At 34.3% G+C, this 15,401-nt stretch overlaps 2 long non-coding RNA genes across 4 annotated transcripts in view; one reads left to right on the top strand and one right to left on the bottom strand.

Moving 5' to 3' along the window:
• LOC115493927 (uncharacterized) overlaps nt 1–15,401 on the top strand; it is a 39,185-nt gene that overhangs the window by 6,399 nt on the left and 17,385 nt on the right. The window lies entirely within an intron of this gene.
• Nucleotides 105–13,481, bottom strand: LOC115493926 (uncharacterized). 2 transcript variants are annotated; one of them, XR_003958929.4, is made up of 3 exons: nt 9,393–13,481; nt 8,225–8,338; nt 105–3,825 (listed from the first exon to the last, which is right to left on the bottom strand). It is a non-coding gene; the product is annotated as an uncharacterized lncRNA (long non-coding RNA). The 2 variants fall into 2 exon arrangements; XR_012054190.1 differs by having other exon boundaries at nt 8,225–13,481.

The raw sequence follows: 15,401 nt of genomic DNA, 5'->3' as shown, positions 1-15,401 counted from the left end.
CCTTCTTCTCCAAAAGGTCATTACAGAATTACAGGATGTGTTCCTGTCTCCCCTAGGGCTTATGCACAATTCCTCATAAACATAAAAGTGAATGAATACCATGGTTGAATAACACATTTTAATAACGGTACATTACTGAATTTGAAAGTGTGACCTATTTGGTATATTCACAGAATACTATAAAAATAAAAGTGCAGTACAAAACGTAAAATTTACAAAATGTGCTAACATAAAAAAACCACACAGGCTCGTGGAGAGAAATAAATTGGATATATTTCCAGACACATGCATAGAATATTAAATTTATAAATATAGATTAATGCACTTTACAATATTTAATCTGAAGAATTTCTGAAGAATGATCTAATCAGCTAGGAAGGTTTAAAGGTGCCACGTAACTATAGTTGTAAGTATGCCCTTACTCCTGATCTTACAATGTACTTAGTAACTTGTATTTCACTAATGCTGTTTCTACCACTACAAGCAATTTATTCTACCTCACATTCATCAAGTGCTCATAAATCAGCATTAGGCCACTTTTTTACTGAGTTGCTGACTTTTAGCCAGCAGACAGCAGCATTTGGATTCAAAGTCTAATATTGGCACACATATTGATTTTAATTAGTCTAATTAGTTCATTACACTAAAAATCAAACAGACCATTTATTACATTCCCAACTAATGACATATGATCAAGGATTTAATATGATAATGAGTAAGATCAATTATCACTCATAAAGGAAGTCATTAACAAGTGTAAACACTGCCTAACTGAATACTATTACAAATTATGAAGTCACAGCTAGATCATTTGCATAAGCATACTAATTTTATTTCATGATATTCCTTCAATTTAATACTCTGAATACCTTTCATAAAGCTCCTTTTCTTTTTTTTTTTTTTTTTTTTATAGACGATTTAGAGCTGTAAATTCAATTCTTATTGTCAGTACTGAAATTTTTCACTACAGAGACCTTAAACTCTATGCTATTAAATTCAGGTTTAAGCAAACCAGACAATATCTATGGACACTTTCAGAACATTAGAAGAAGGAAATGGGATTTCCAGTTGAACCAAAGTGGATCCAAGAGTATTTGTCTACAGGGGAAAATTCAAGAACAACTTTCTTTGTGGTCTGAGATATTTCACATGAAAAACTGAGCTAGTGGTAGAAGTCAGCCCTGCCATGGCTGTTTATCAATATAAAGAGAAGGTAGCAGCATCTGCTAGAGTACTTTCACTTTACTGTAGAAACTTCATATTTCAAACTTTTAACATACAGTTGACAACACAAGCTATGAGTATATTAATATTCTACTATCCTTACATTTCCAATAGTGAATTCTAATCCATATTCTGTTTGAATTTTTCCAAGGTCCCTGTCACCATCATTATCAATTCTGTATCTTACAACAGCATCTAAGATATCAATTAAAATCATAGCAATTACACTTGTTATTATAGCAGAATTCTATTCTATTAAAGCAGAATCATATCTAAGTGGTGCACAACAATCAAGAAGGTAAAGGATAAACCCTCAATCTGCCTAAGCTATTTTTCTCCTGTTCTAGAATACAATGGCTTCAGAATACTTTTCATATGCATTTCTCTATACCAGAAAACATTCATTGAATGCATGATACAGAGCTACCTAACATGTATATATATCACATGTCACTCAGTTTTTATAAAATGCAGAGGGAATTTTTTTCTTTTGTTGTGGTTTTCTTTAAGAAACTGGAAGAAGTCTCCATTTTCATGAAGCCCTTTAAAGATTTTTAAATGTAGAAATTGTAACACACAGTACCGTTAGCAGATGTTTAAATCCACGGGGTGCAAGAAAAATTTAATTTATTACTACAGATTAGAACTTCACTCTAGAAGAAAAAAGCTTTTCAGTATAAATCTGCATTTTTATTCCATTAAATTATCTTGCTGGTTCTTAAGTCTGCTTTTTCTAGAAGCAGCACACATTAATACATTTAACGGCATCTAATCTGCATCAGTGACAAGAGCTTCTACAGCTACTGTGTTTGCCAAAAACTGAAAGCAGTTTCTTCAGATTCTTTATGTTTCTTACCAGGCTTCAACCTTTGATAGCACAATCAAAAAATATTCAGCACTTCAGGGAAATAAACTCATTAATTAATCCTTTCCCTAAATTCTAACACAAAACCTAGAGTAGGTGCACATTCTTTCTACTAAGTTTCAAACAAAATAAAAACTCAGTATTTCTTACATTAGTGCATCCTTGTAACTAATAATTTAGGAAATATGCAAAACATGATCTACAGCACTCTTGCACCATTTATTGATGCGGATGACACTCCCCTGCAGAGCTGGCATGTCCTTGGTTTAAGTGTTATATGGTCCCTAGACTGTTAAGACTGTAAACCAGAAGTGCCCAGAAGGTTGGAGTGCAAGGGTCAATGTACTTAAGTTAGTACATTCAATGTTGGTCTTAGGCACTGGGGTAATTGGCATACAAGCCACGTATTCCAAGATAACAGCTTCAAACTCTGCTCTTTGGCAGAAGGCTCTTCAGAGGCCATGTTTAGAAGCAGCATTCAAATATACTTCAGAGCACATGCAGCATGGATATTAAAACTGATATAGTAACATAATGACCACTTGCAGCAGTGTTCCATCAAGTCTTTAATAAACTCTTAACAAATCCGTCTTGCAACTTTTCTTACTACCTTCTTTATTTCAGGAAAGAAATGTCTAGGAAATACCTTACTAGTAAATTGCATTTCCAGTAAGGGACTAAAATTATGAATAGTGTTTAGTGACTGATATTGCAAGTAATTTAAAATGCCAACATTCTTTCTTTAAATTTATAGTTAAATACACAGTTTTTATTCATGTTATTCTGACATGTCTTAAAACCAGCTTTTCTTCAAAGGGTTGGTAACATAGGCAGCTACGGTCAGTCAGATCATTTGCTGTTTCTACGCAAATTGCTTGGAAGTTCCAAATGCTTGGGAGATTTTACTCCAACTGATTATGAGGCAAACAAAGTAAGCATTGCAACTTTGAAAGGAATACCTCTTAGACAGTCTGATAGTTGCTTTCAACAAAGGAGAATAGGTCTGTGACTCATAATGGATGGCCAAAGGCAATGTTTTTTGATTCTACTGACCTTTCAACACTCTAAGGACAGGAAGTATAAATCTAATGATTAAGTCACAGGCTGCTACACTAGACACTAAAGGACTACTTTGTAAAGGAAAAAAAATAGACCAAATTAGTAACACAAGATGGAATTTCACACAATAGTTATCATTTTAATGAGCTCTTCAGTGAAGTTTAAATATTTGTAATAGTAAATGATGATTGTTTTTAACTCTCTTACAGTCCAATTGCTCTCACAGGTACTCAAGTAATGAACAAACACAAGTAATAGAATAAGGGATAAAATAATTTTTCTGTTCTAAAACATTTGCCACACATTTTACTACATACATTGATTACTTCTATATACATCATCATACTTCTATCCTGCAGGTCAATCACTATTCAATAACAATTTTTTCCAGTGCCTAATTCAATACATGCATGAAACATGGGTTTTTCCTCTTTTCTTTTAAAATGCATTTTTAATATTACATATTTTAGATTAAACAAAAGCTAGAATTAAGCTTCTTTTAATGGATTTGACTTTCCCAGTCTGTTGTTACACTTCTTTCAGGGCTTCATCCAACAGGTTTTCAACTGTATTCTGATTACTGGCCCAGCTTTAACCAGAAGAGTCATGCCAACCGGAAAAATTTGTTCTGGTACAGTGGACAAAATGTAGATCAGTCGGAGAAAGAACTATGAAACCTGTTAAAAAGAATAAGTAATTAAACTTAAGTTTCCCCTTGTTTTAACTACATTTATGTGCAAAGAATCATCTTTATTTCCTTATTCATTTCTGATATGCTTTAAACAACATAAACATGACTGATTTTACAGCAGCAGAGCAACTCCAAATAACTAAATATTAAATTTACCCCATAACAAGTTATTAAATCCCCTTTTGAAGTTCTTCACTCCTATTTTAACATTTTTCCACATGCTTTAAAAAACTTCTACTGTCAAAGGTCCCATCTATTATCAGTACTTCTCTACCACCTTGGCTGCCAAGAGTTGTAGGGCAATAAAAAGCAAAAGTGCTAAGAAGACTGAGAAAGACCACAGGCAGAAAAGAAACCCAAGAGAAAAGAAAACCACAAACTTGTATGATTGGATTTAAGACCAAAGCTCTTGAAGGTTTTTTTTGTCAACATATTCAGCCTTGGAAACTGCAGGAGAGGTAATCACAGAAGCCACTCTCACAGGCTCAAAGCCTGTAGCAAGAATCAGTGATGTTGGAAGGTGTACAGAGACAGTACCTGTTTTTCAACATGTCAGCGGTTTCAAGAATAACAAATCAAAGACTACTGCTGTCTTCTACCATGAAAACACTGAGGTAATCACTTGAAAGATGCTCAAAAATATAATTTTATTTTGAGTTTAACAAATACAAGACAATAAATATGAGTAAGGAATATCTCAAAAAGCAGCTGTTTTGCATCAGGCCATTGTAGCACAACATGAGTTGCATTTATGTCCACCACCTTCTCTGAACAGCTCTGCTAGTCAGTCCATGATTCATCTAATCCAGTCTGAGCTGCAGATAACTTTCCTCCATCTTTCAGTCAGATGAACTAAAGAACCACCTGCTTTTTCTATGACACTTGAAAGACAGGAAATAAGACAGTGGCACTTGAAATTCTAGCTCCTTCAAAATGGCTTCTCTGGTAGTATCAACGCTGCACTACAATATGGAATTATAATACTATATAAATGTATGTTAAAAAGAAATACTAATGATCATTGAGTGCTTTGGGTGGAAGGGGACCTTAGAGATCACCTAGTTCCTACTCCTCTGCCATGGGCAGGACCATTGTGCACTAGACCAGGTTGCTCAAAGCACCACCTAATCTAGCCTTGGATACTTCCAGGGATGAGGCTTCTATGAGCAACTAGTTCCTCACAACCACCATAGAATACAATTTCTCTATTATATCTCATCAGGACCTATCCTTTTTCAATGTAAAGCCATTACCTCCCCTCCTATCACTACACTCCTTGATCAAATGTCCCATTCCATCTAGCCTGTAAGATTACCATAGGAGCTGGAAGGCTGTGTTAAGGTCTATCCAGCACCTTCTCTTCTACACCCTAAACAATCTTAACTCTCTCAGACTGTCCTGAGAAAAATGTTGCAGTCTCCTATTACTTTCACAGCCCTCCTCTGGAACTGCTCATGACGGTCTGTGTTCTTTCTTATGCTAGCAACCGCAGACCTGAACACAGGATTTCAGGTGACGTCTCACAACCTAACCTTGGACCCTCAGGATATCTTTATGTGAACATCACAAATATGTGAACATCACAAATGAATTTCAGATGGTCTTACTCAGAAGTTTCTATTGCATATGTATACACAAGCTTAAAATCCTCAGCAATCTCCACATATAGTTTATCCTTCACATGGAATTCAGACAGTAAAATTACGAGTTTTAACAAAAAAGAGACAAGTTTTTGAAAATACCAGTACAAAATAACTAAAAAAAAAATCTATCTTACTGAAAGTAAAACCTAATAAGCTTGCTTGTCTTTTTAAGTACCTGCACAAGACTAAAAAATAGACTTTCTACATAAACACAGTACAAAGAGTTCTACAAAGTTGAGTTTTGCTACTTAGAAAGAAATAAGACCACATCGTATACCAATCAGAATGAAAACATACAGCCATTTTGGCATAAACAGAGGCTATGAATCCTTTGTTAGTATATCTAAATGGAGTACTGTAAATGCCAAGTTAAAATGATGCATTTATCTTAACTGAGATTCTACCACATTAAAAGAAAAAAAATTAATTTTCATCAAGCTGTTTTTTCCTGACGAGAAAAGAAATATAAGCCTACCCTTCAAAAAACTGTTTAGTAAAACACACGCATTATATACATGAAATAAAATATCTTGATTTAGTTAAATGCAAGTCAAGAGTACTGCTTTTGTATTAAAAACAAAACTGGAAGAATAAACAACAGCACCCAAAGACCATCTCAGTTCATTCAGTCCGGACTTTTCAGCTTTGCAGAAGAAAATCACTTCCTGATTCTTGCATGCATTTTTATTTCAGAATTTCTTCTATTCTTCTATGGGTTGTTCCAAACTCAGTACACATGAGTATCAGATTATATCTTTTACAAACATTTTGGATCAAATTATGGTTTTCACACTTAATTTTGTCAAGTTTATGATCTCTATGAAAAGGTCATAAACTATCAAATTGCTCCAAGTAGTGATGCACCACTTCTTAACAACTTATCTACAAAGGATAAACAATTTGACTCCACAAACATTTGTTTATATAAAATTGGTGAATTTGCTCATCAGGATATGGACTATCGCCTAGACAATGGAAAAGTCCTTAAAGGCATCAATGTTGTTCTTCATTTCAAGATATTTTAACTGTTTCTGGGATCTACTATCAACAATCAAGCTTTAAAAAATGTCTCTACTATATTACTATTCCAAATGCAAGATATTAGTCTTGAATTATGGACTGCTACACAAATTTTAAAAAAAATTGATTGAATAGTCGAGCTCAGGGGGTTCATGTAATAAAATTTACCTGGAGGCCAGCAACAAGTGGGATGGGCCAACAACTAAAGGGATGTGTATTGAGAACTCTCCTCTCTAAGAATCCCAACAATAACCTAGAGGAGAACAGAGAGTATCCTCTAATTGAGTCAGCAGATGACACCAAACTGGAGAGAGTTGCATAGATATGCTTGAGGGTGGAGCTTCTAGTCAGAATGGTGTGGACAAGACAATGGTCAAACACAAACTGTGTGGGCAAAGGCTAAGTCCTGCAGCTGGAAAAAACTCCTTGTACCACTACAAGCTGTGAGCGGTAAGAGTCTGGGGTGCCGCTCTTATGGAAAAGACCTGTCTTAGCAGTGAACTGAAATGAGCCTGCAGTGTATCCTGGCAGCAAAGGCAGCCAACGACATCCAAGGCTATGTGGAGCCAGTAGACCAGAGAAGTCCCTTCAGCACTTTATCCCAGTACTTGCTAGCTGGCCTCCTATTTTGCTGCCTCCTCCTCTACAAGAAAGCCATTTATAAACTGGAATATGCTAGTGGAGTTATACCAAGATGATCAGGGGACAGAGCACATACCCTGTGACACACAAATAATATTTAAATTGAAGAAAGAAAGGTTGTGACTGGATGTTGGGAAATTTCAACCTATAGGCCAGTCAAATACTGGAACAGGTTGCCCAGATAGGTTATGCAGATTCCATCCTTAGAAATTTGCAGTCCCAGACTGCATAAAGTCTTACTTACAGCCTATCCTGCTTTGAGGAGGGAGTTGGCCTTTTGAAATCCTTTCTAACCTGAACCAGTATTCTAAGTTTGAAACTGATCTACACAACCAGCCTCAAGATCTAAAGATTTAAGTCATAACAGGCATCAGAAGAGCATTTCTATGTAAATATTATTGCCGTTCATTCACTTAAGTGGGAAGAAATCTTTTTCCACCTGATTTTTCACTGAAAACCACTTTACACTATGGTTTTGCATTGTCTACTGACTTGAACAATGCTTGAAATGGCCTAATGTATAATCCATCAAATAACATCACAAATGTGCAAGCCTTCATAGGGCCCCAGAGACTAGTTAGAATTTTGTAAGCATTCAGCTGTGTACCTTAGACATTTTGATTAAGATGTTAAAAAGATACAAAAAGAAAAGTGCTCTGAGTCTTTCAATCACAAGGATGTTAAATATCCGTCAGTATTGGAAACTTGCCTTTGATGACAATATTTCATCATCTTGTTGTGTATTAGTACTTCACAGAACAGAATACTCAGAAGGGAAATACCTATTCACTTCATCTGCCTTTTTGTAAAATACAGACATTTCCTTAAAAGATTGGGTTTTTTCATGTGATTTTTCTAATGGCAGAAAGACAAGACTGTGTCTTTGAAAATACCAGACTAATGAGGTTAACAGACTTTTTTCTGTTTTTGTCTGGTGTTGGTGTTTATATCTTGGTTGGTTTTTTGGTGTTGTTTTTTTGGGTTTTTTTTGTTTGTTTGTTTGTTTGTTTGTTTGTTTGTTTGTTTGTCAAGACCTCTTTTCCCATAAACTGTGACTTAAATTTACAGGAGAAACTGTACCTTCTGGAAAAAGAGCAAAGGGTTGTACTTTCCCAGGTATATTCCTCGTCTTTGGTTACATTCAGGCCACTAGTTGAAATCCATACTGACCAGGAATTCTGGGAAATGTAAATCCTGACAGAAACAGAAAGTGTATATATGTATAAATAAAATGTCTAAATTATCTTTATTAACCTTAGCCTGTACTGCAATCTTCTATCTTCATAGCAATTACCAGAATTAATTTACCTTAATAACTCAAAGCACCCTTTAGTTCTTTGACATATTCTTTTGTCTCCAACAAGTTAGGAAGAAAAGTTTGATTAGAACCTGTTAAAACACTACTTAATAAAATAGTAAAGCAAGGCATGATTTACTGAATGGGTTTTGGCTGGGGTAGAGTTAATTTTCTTCATAGTATTAAGGGATTGGTTTTGGATTTGTGCTGGAAACTGTTGGTAATTCATGTATGACTTAGCTATTTCTGCACAGTTCTTATACAGAACCAAGGTCTCTTCTTCTTCTTACCTCACCCCACCAGCAAACAAGCCTGGGGTGCACAAGGATTTAGGAGTAGTCACAGCCAAGACACCTGACCCCAAGTGACCATTGGGATATTCCATATCATATGGCATCATGGGCAAAATTTAAACATAGGGGAAAAGAAGGAGGAGAAGCTCAGAGTTATGGTGGTTGTTTTCCCAAGGAACAATTATATGGAGCTTAGCCTTCTTAGAGATGGCTGAACATCTGCCCAGCCATGGGAAGTGGGAAATGGATTCTTTACTTGGGTTTGCTTGTGTGCACAACTTTTGCTTTACCTATTAAAATGTCATTATCTCAACCCTTGAATTTTCTCTTTTTTTTTTTTTCTACTTTTCCCATTCTCTCCACCATCCCCTGAAGAGCAGAGTGGGGGAAGGTGAATGTGTGCCTGCATGGTGCTTAGTTTTCCACTGCAGTTAAACCATGACATTTACAATAGCTGCTTACAATGGCAGCTATTACAATTTAGCTCTGAATCTGTAGGATAGAAATGAATTTGTAGACCTAGGGTGAAATCAAAGTACATGAAATTAGACATCTTAATACCAGAGATATAATTACACATTAAAGAACATAAACTTGTCACAGAACAAAACTCTCAAAACCAGAAAGTTGACTGGAGGAAGAAAAGGATTCTACTTACGTTTTTGCCAAAGAGAAGTCCAAACACATAAAGGAATCTTGCTGAAGAAGTTAAACAACAAAGGTTACACAACACATTTAATTTGTCCTCATGCATTGCTAACATCCAGACAACCATTTCTCCTTGTTAACCTACTCATACAGTTCCTACTGAAATAACCAGTCAGCCACCCTCAGCAGCAACCAAGAAGCACTACCACAAGCCTATATGTATGCACTTATTCAAGGTTTCTTTATTTTTAATATTTCTTCATGTTTCAGATGTGAAATCAGTACATTTTCCTAAATTATAGGTTCTTTAAACTGTTAAGGTAGTTTTCCTTAACAGGGAAGAACATGCAGAACTACTTTACCTGAAAAACAGTGAGAAAGATCTATTCATGTTTCACTATGGTAGGTTGCTACTCTTGGAATTATTGGTTTTATTTTTAATTAATTCCTAGGTGGTGATGGGTTTGGTTTTGTTTTGGTTTTTTTAGTTTGTTTTATGGGGTTTTTAAGATCTTAATGAATGCTCTGGTACTTATTTAGATTTAGATTTCTACATCATAGCTGAAATCAATTCAGAAAAAATACTGTCTAAAATCGATTACATAATTACAGATAAGCTACAATTAAATATATTTATTTAGGAAAAAAAAACCCAAATAAACCAGCACAAATCCAAAAAGCACTAAAAAACCCATCCAACAAATTCTAAGTTTAATCTCAACCTATAATGACACCCAAACAGATTAAAAAATTTCTTCATCTTAAACAACATACTTCTTTGCTTTGAAATATTTTTCAGACATTTGTTCATTTTATGATTTTCTCTCTTGCCCAAGCTACATGCTGGAATAGTCTCACAAGTGCCTAAAATACTATTCCAACCTTTCTCTTTTCTTTCATTTCTTTCAAGACTGCCATTATATTGAAATCTACTTGTTTTCCCACATGCTGTGTAAAGATTTTAAGTGATTTAGATATCTCTATTTTATTTGATAGAGACTTAAGAATTTGCCATTCATATTGGTTCTACACAGAAAGAGGGCCCTAAACAATTATCCTATTCCTCTCAGTGATCTGTATAGTACATATCAGTGCAAATTGGAAAAAAAAACATGAAGAAAATAGTGGCAGTAAAAACATGGCTGTAAAAAAGCTTTTTGTAACTTAAGAAGTGGCAGCTGACATCCAGAACACACCACAACAGAATACAGGGACTTCAAAGAACACATGAACCTGCAAAAGATAAAATTCTTACATTCCTATGATTTGATTTATTTTTCCCTTGAAGGCAACTGCTAATACACCATATGTTTAAGCAATGCTTTTTTGTATAAAATCATTCTTCACTAATAGATATATTCACATTAGAGTTCCAGAATAGTTTTATTTGAATGAAAATGTTAAATTATGAAAATTCTGCACATTTATGGTATTTGTTATCCAAGGAATTCAAAATACTTTAAAATATTGATTTGAAGATGGAATCTGAATGTTAAATTTAAAAGTCACAATTTACTTCTGAAATATTTACACTGATGTTTTCAGTGAAATTATTTAGATAACTCCCCAAATGTACTTATTTAAAATTCATTTATTCTTCTTAAAACCACTAAAAGTATGGACATATTACCACTTAGAGGAAAATACATACAGTATTCCTGTAAAGTTCAGTACTTAAAAAAGTATCTACTAAATCAATCAAGATTTTCCTTATCCTTTTAAAATTTATTAGTAACTTGTGCAGGTCACATATTTTGAAACTACACAAAGTAAATTTTATAGGAAAAAAATCAAGCTATTGATAAAAACAAGTGAAATTAACATTATATGTGGAAATTAATCCTCCCCCACCCCGAAACAGAGTTGATTCTATTAAAAGTGATAAATGGAATGGAAATTAAAATTTTAATGAGGTGCTTGTTAATCCATTTGTTCACATCTAATTTGAACTTGGTTAAATTGCTACTTATTATGAATACTATAGATATGATTCCTTCTAAATCTCAAGGGCAAACAAAATGTTAGAGGACTGCTTGTCCCAAGATAGGACCACAGTATATTATCCAAGCTTCTGAAATTAAGCACTGGAGCTATTTCCTGTGATACATTTCATTTAAGAAAATTAATGACATTTTAAAGCAGTTGGTTAAGTCCTTTGACATGGTAATTGTCCATTCCAGAACAATAGAAGAAATATAACCAAAAGGAGACTGCCTACCTGCCATTGATCATTTCCAAGACTGGAGGGCTTATTTGTACCTATTGCAGTTCCCAAGGACTTTATCATGCAATAACATTTCTCTTAGTAGGATTTGGAGATATTTTACCTTATTTGTTTCTACTTGATATGTGTATAAGAATGTGGTACAGACACATATCAGTGATTTCTTCTGCTTGAATTTATCAAGCATTTTAAAAATATAACGTTACCTAGAAGACAGCACTCAAACTACAGTAAAGATAGGTCTGAATGGGATTTTTTGCACAAAAATCAATGCAAGAGCAATTGCAGTAATGAATAATGTACAATTTCATATAATTCCATTAAAATAAGTATATTAAAAGGAAAATGCATAGGTCTAAAAACAAAGAAATGTCACCATTAAGTTTGCATAGACACATTCCAAAATGGGGTCCCTGAACTTTTCTATTATAACACCTCCTTTATTTAACTAGTTGGGCATGAATTTTCAAATAGTTCTATATGTTTATTTTTATCCCACAACCTTAAACTCATTTAAAACAATGTACCTTGCAATATTTCAGTTAATATTGCAGCTTTGCATTTTTTTTGTTGTCAAGATATGAACAATAATTAACACTTACATATAAGAACTAGTAAAATTCAGCTGAGCTCGAGTCAGAGTTTGGAGGTTTTGCTTCATATGTAATAAACTATCTTTTCTCCTTGGAATACATTTCAATTTTACTGACAGAATTTGTAACACTTCTGAAAATTTCTCTATATAGTACATAAAATCTATCATATGATTAATTAAATTGTTATCTTATAAAATTTCAATGTTTCTTGATATTGGAACCCAGACTTAAGGCTTTTTATAATTATTATTATTATTATTATTACTTCTTAACTATTTTTATTTTACCTGAAGAGTTTATGCCCAGCTAAGTTAATGGACAATCTAAGTAATTTGTTCTGCTGACCATATAATATTTAACCGAAAATGGATTTTTCTTTTCTTGGCACTTTTGCCAGTATATCTTATTGGAAAATAAAATTTCAGGAACCACCACCACCTTTATAAAAAAATAATTTACCACATTAATTAAATGAATATTTAGTGAAGAACAAATTGTAGTGATGTACTTACAGTCTGAGAGTTAATCTTTCAGCATTATACACTGTCTTCCTTTTCTAAATCTTTAGCTGCTTTCTATTCCTTTCTGTTCTCTCCACTTCATATTTTCACATCTGTATCATCAAAAACTTATTTGGAATTCTAAATCTTACATATGCCTGTTGTGACATGATCTAGGAAAGGGAAAAGATACAGAGGAAGGATCCTTTCAATTGAAAGCTAGGTGCAAGGTTTGACCCATTTTTCCCTCATTTTACCATCACTTCTAAGTAATAAGAGCTCATTTTTTCTCTTCCTAGTATATTTATACTTGATTACCATTAAAAAGGAATCTGAAGAAAATACCCTAGGAAAAAAGCTTGAAATTGCAAGAAAATAATTGTCTGGATAATCAGCAAAACTCAAATAAATGCAGTTTAATTTTAGGGCATTCAGATCAGAAAAAACAAACTTGGAAGCAACGCTAGATAGTTAATATTACTGATACTACTTTATGTGAAACTATTTCATTCATTTATGCTACCTCAGTGGAGGAGGGTGTAATGAAGCCAGGGTAATAAATCTCTAAGAGCACAACATACATTTTGCAAGGGAGCATCTGTTTCCACATTTAGTGATAATCTTTGTCCATTGCTCAGGTATCCCTTTTTTATAAAACTTTTTCATTATGGCTTCAAGAGCAGTGAATGCATACCTACTATGACGGTAAATCTTGAAGCTTCTAGGAAAGGAGATTTCCCTCAAACTTACCTAATTAATTTTTTTTTTTTAATTCCAGTTTTGTTCCAATAAAATACTAATGTACAGATTGAAGAGATAAAATATTAAAAAAAAAACAAAAAAAACCAAAAAAACCTGAGTATGGGAATGTACTGTCCTATTTTCCAAGCATCTTCTTCTCTGACATAAAAAAACCCCAACATTTCTGCAAATATTTATATGTTGAATAAGTGTCTGAGTCTAATCTTGCTTACCTTTGATTTAGACATTTGAATTCCCCATATTAGGCTAGGATATGTTACACAGATTAACAGATTACTCACAGAACGTGTTGACACGAACCCCCTTCTCTATCACACTGCCCTGGATAAAAGACATATCTTATTTTCCAGAAAGCATTTTTAAAAATCTAACTGAAATCCAACATGCAGCAAGTTCATACAGGATCAGCAAGAGCCAAGGGTTAAGCAGGCCATAACCTGCTCAGAGGACTTTGAACTAAGCAACAGCTCATGCGCACAATGTGAAATGGCTCATCTGGAAAGTAGATCATCACATTAGAAAAAAGGCAGGGGCATGCATAGAGTTGGAAAATTTTATCTATAAAGATTATTTCTTTATGATTGCTGAGGTTCTTGTTTGTTGTAGCTTTTTTTAACTTTTCTTTGAGGATTTCACTGTCCTGGAGGCAGCTTCAGAAAATGTAACATGTAGGTTTTAACACTGTGCTAGCAACTAAGATGTGTAAGTAAAAGTTTCAAAGCCAAGTTACGTTATTAAGTAATGAGGCTGAAAAGATGGACATTCTTTGCGAATTTTTGGCCCAAAGAGAACAAGTCCAGGATTCCCATTAAATTATAGACAGACTGCTAGAGACAGCCAAACACTCCCACTCAAGTAAGTCAATGGGAACAAGAAGAAGAAGCCTCCAAGAACAGTCAGTCATGGGCAGAAAAAAAATTCTGTTGAATGTTGTCGAGTATACCGAATAATAATACTACTATTCTAGAACAAGATATAAGTGGCAAGTTGCTTGCATTTCTACAAAATACACATGCAACAGGCAATCTGCAAATGCACAATAAATTCACTGAGTCCAGACAATATTTGATTTGTAAATTTTAACTGTATTCCATGTGCATAGTAAATATCTAATCCTTCCCATAACTGAGGAGTAAACAAAAAAGTAGGTAACAGTAGACTGCTTTCCTCTAAGTAATTCATTCATTCATCTCACTGATAGTTTTTGGCTGGCATCTTGACAACATACCAAATTTCAGCAGCTGATGCAAGGTACATGAATAACGCTGGTGGCACCAGTTAACCCTTTCCATCACTCCTCCCCATAGCCATTCCTAATTGTGTTTCATAGGAGATAACTGAAGACAAACTATAAAGCAATGCAACTGTGTGGACATGTTGGATTCAAATCAGTTCTGAAGGTGAAGCTCAATGACACAGGTGGATCCGTTGCCTTTCCTTTTTACTTTTTTGAGCACTTCTGAACCAAGAATCACATACTGGGTTTATATTGTGCATCAGCTTTAGAACAGAAAACTGATCCATCTATTACTGAGGTTACTAGGTAGTAACCCACACCAATAATTTATTGTCATTGCTCAGAGATATCCCTTCCTGCTGATCTGGGGGGTGGGAGACGATTACTTCAGTTATGCTAAAGAGCTGAGCTAATTAGCACTACAATTTCTCAGTCCTATGCAATTTCTATCACTTCAGTCAAGCTCTCTTGAAAGAATACTGCCTTTCCCAGATAGTAAGGCAGTGCTGGTGCACTTTAATCTGTCTGTGTTTATGTTGAAAACCTCTGCAAATGCTGCTCATGGCAAAACTAACATGCTCCAAGGCTACACTAAGATTTCACTTTGTGTGGTAATTTTCTTGATAGCTGTCCAGAGCAACTCAAATTCTGTGAAGATATCTTCACTGTCAATTTCCTTTTGTATCCATTATCACCAAAA

Source organism: Taeniopygia guttata, chromosome 2 (genome assembly GCF_048771995.1).
Source record: "Taeniopygia guttata chromosome 2, bTaeGut7.mat, whole genome shotgun sequence".
Classification (NCBI taxonomy): Eukaryota; Metazoa; Chordata; class Aves; order Passeriformes; family Estrildidae; genus Taeniopygia; species Taeniopygia guttata.
Note: the sequence above shows the minus strand (reverse complement) of the source record. Positions and strands in the feature narration are given on the sequence as shown.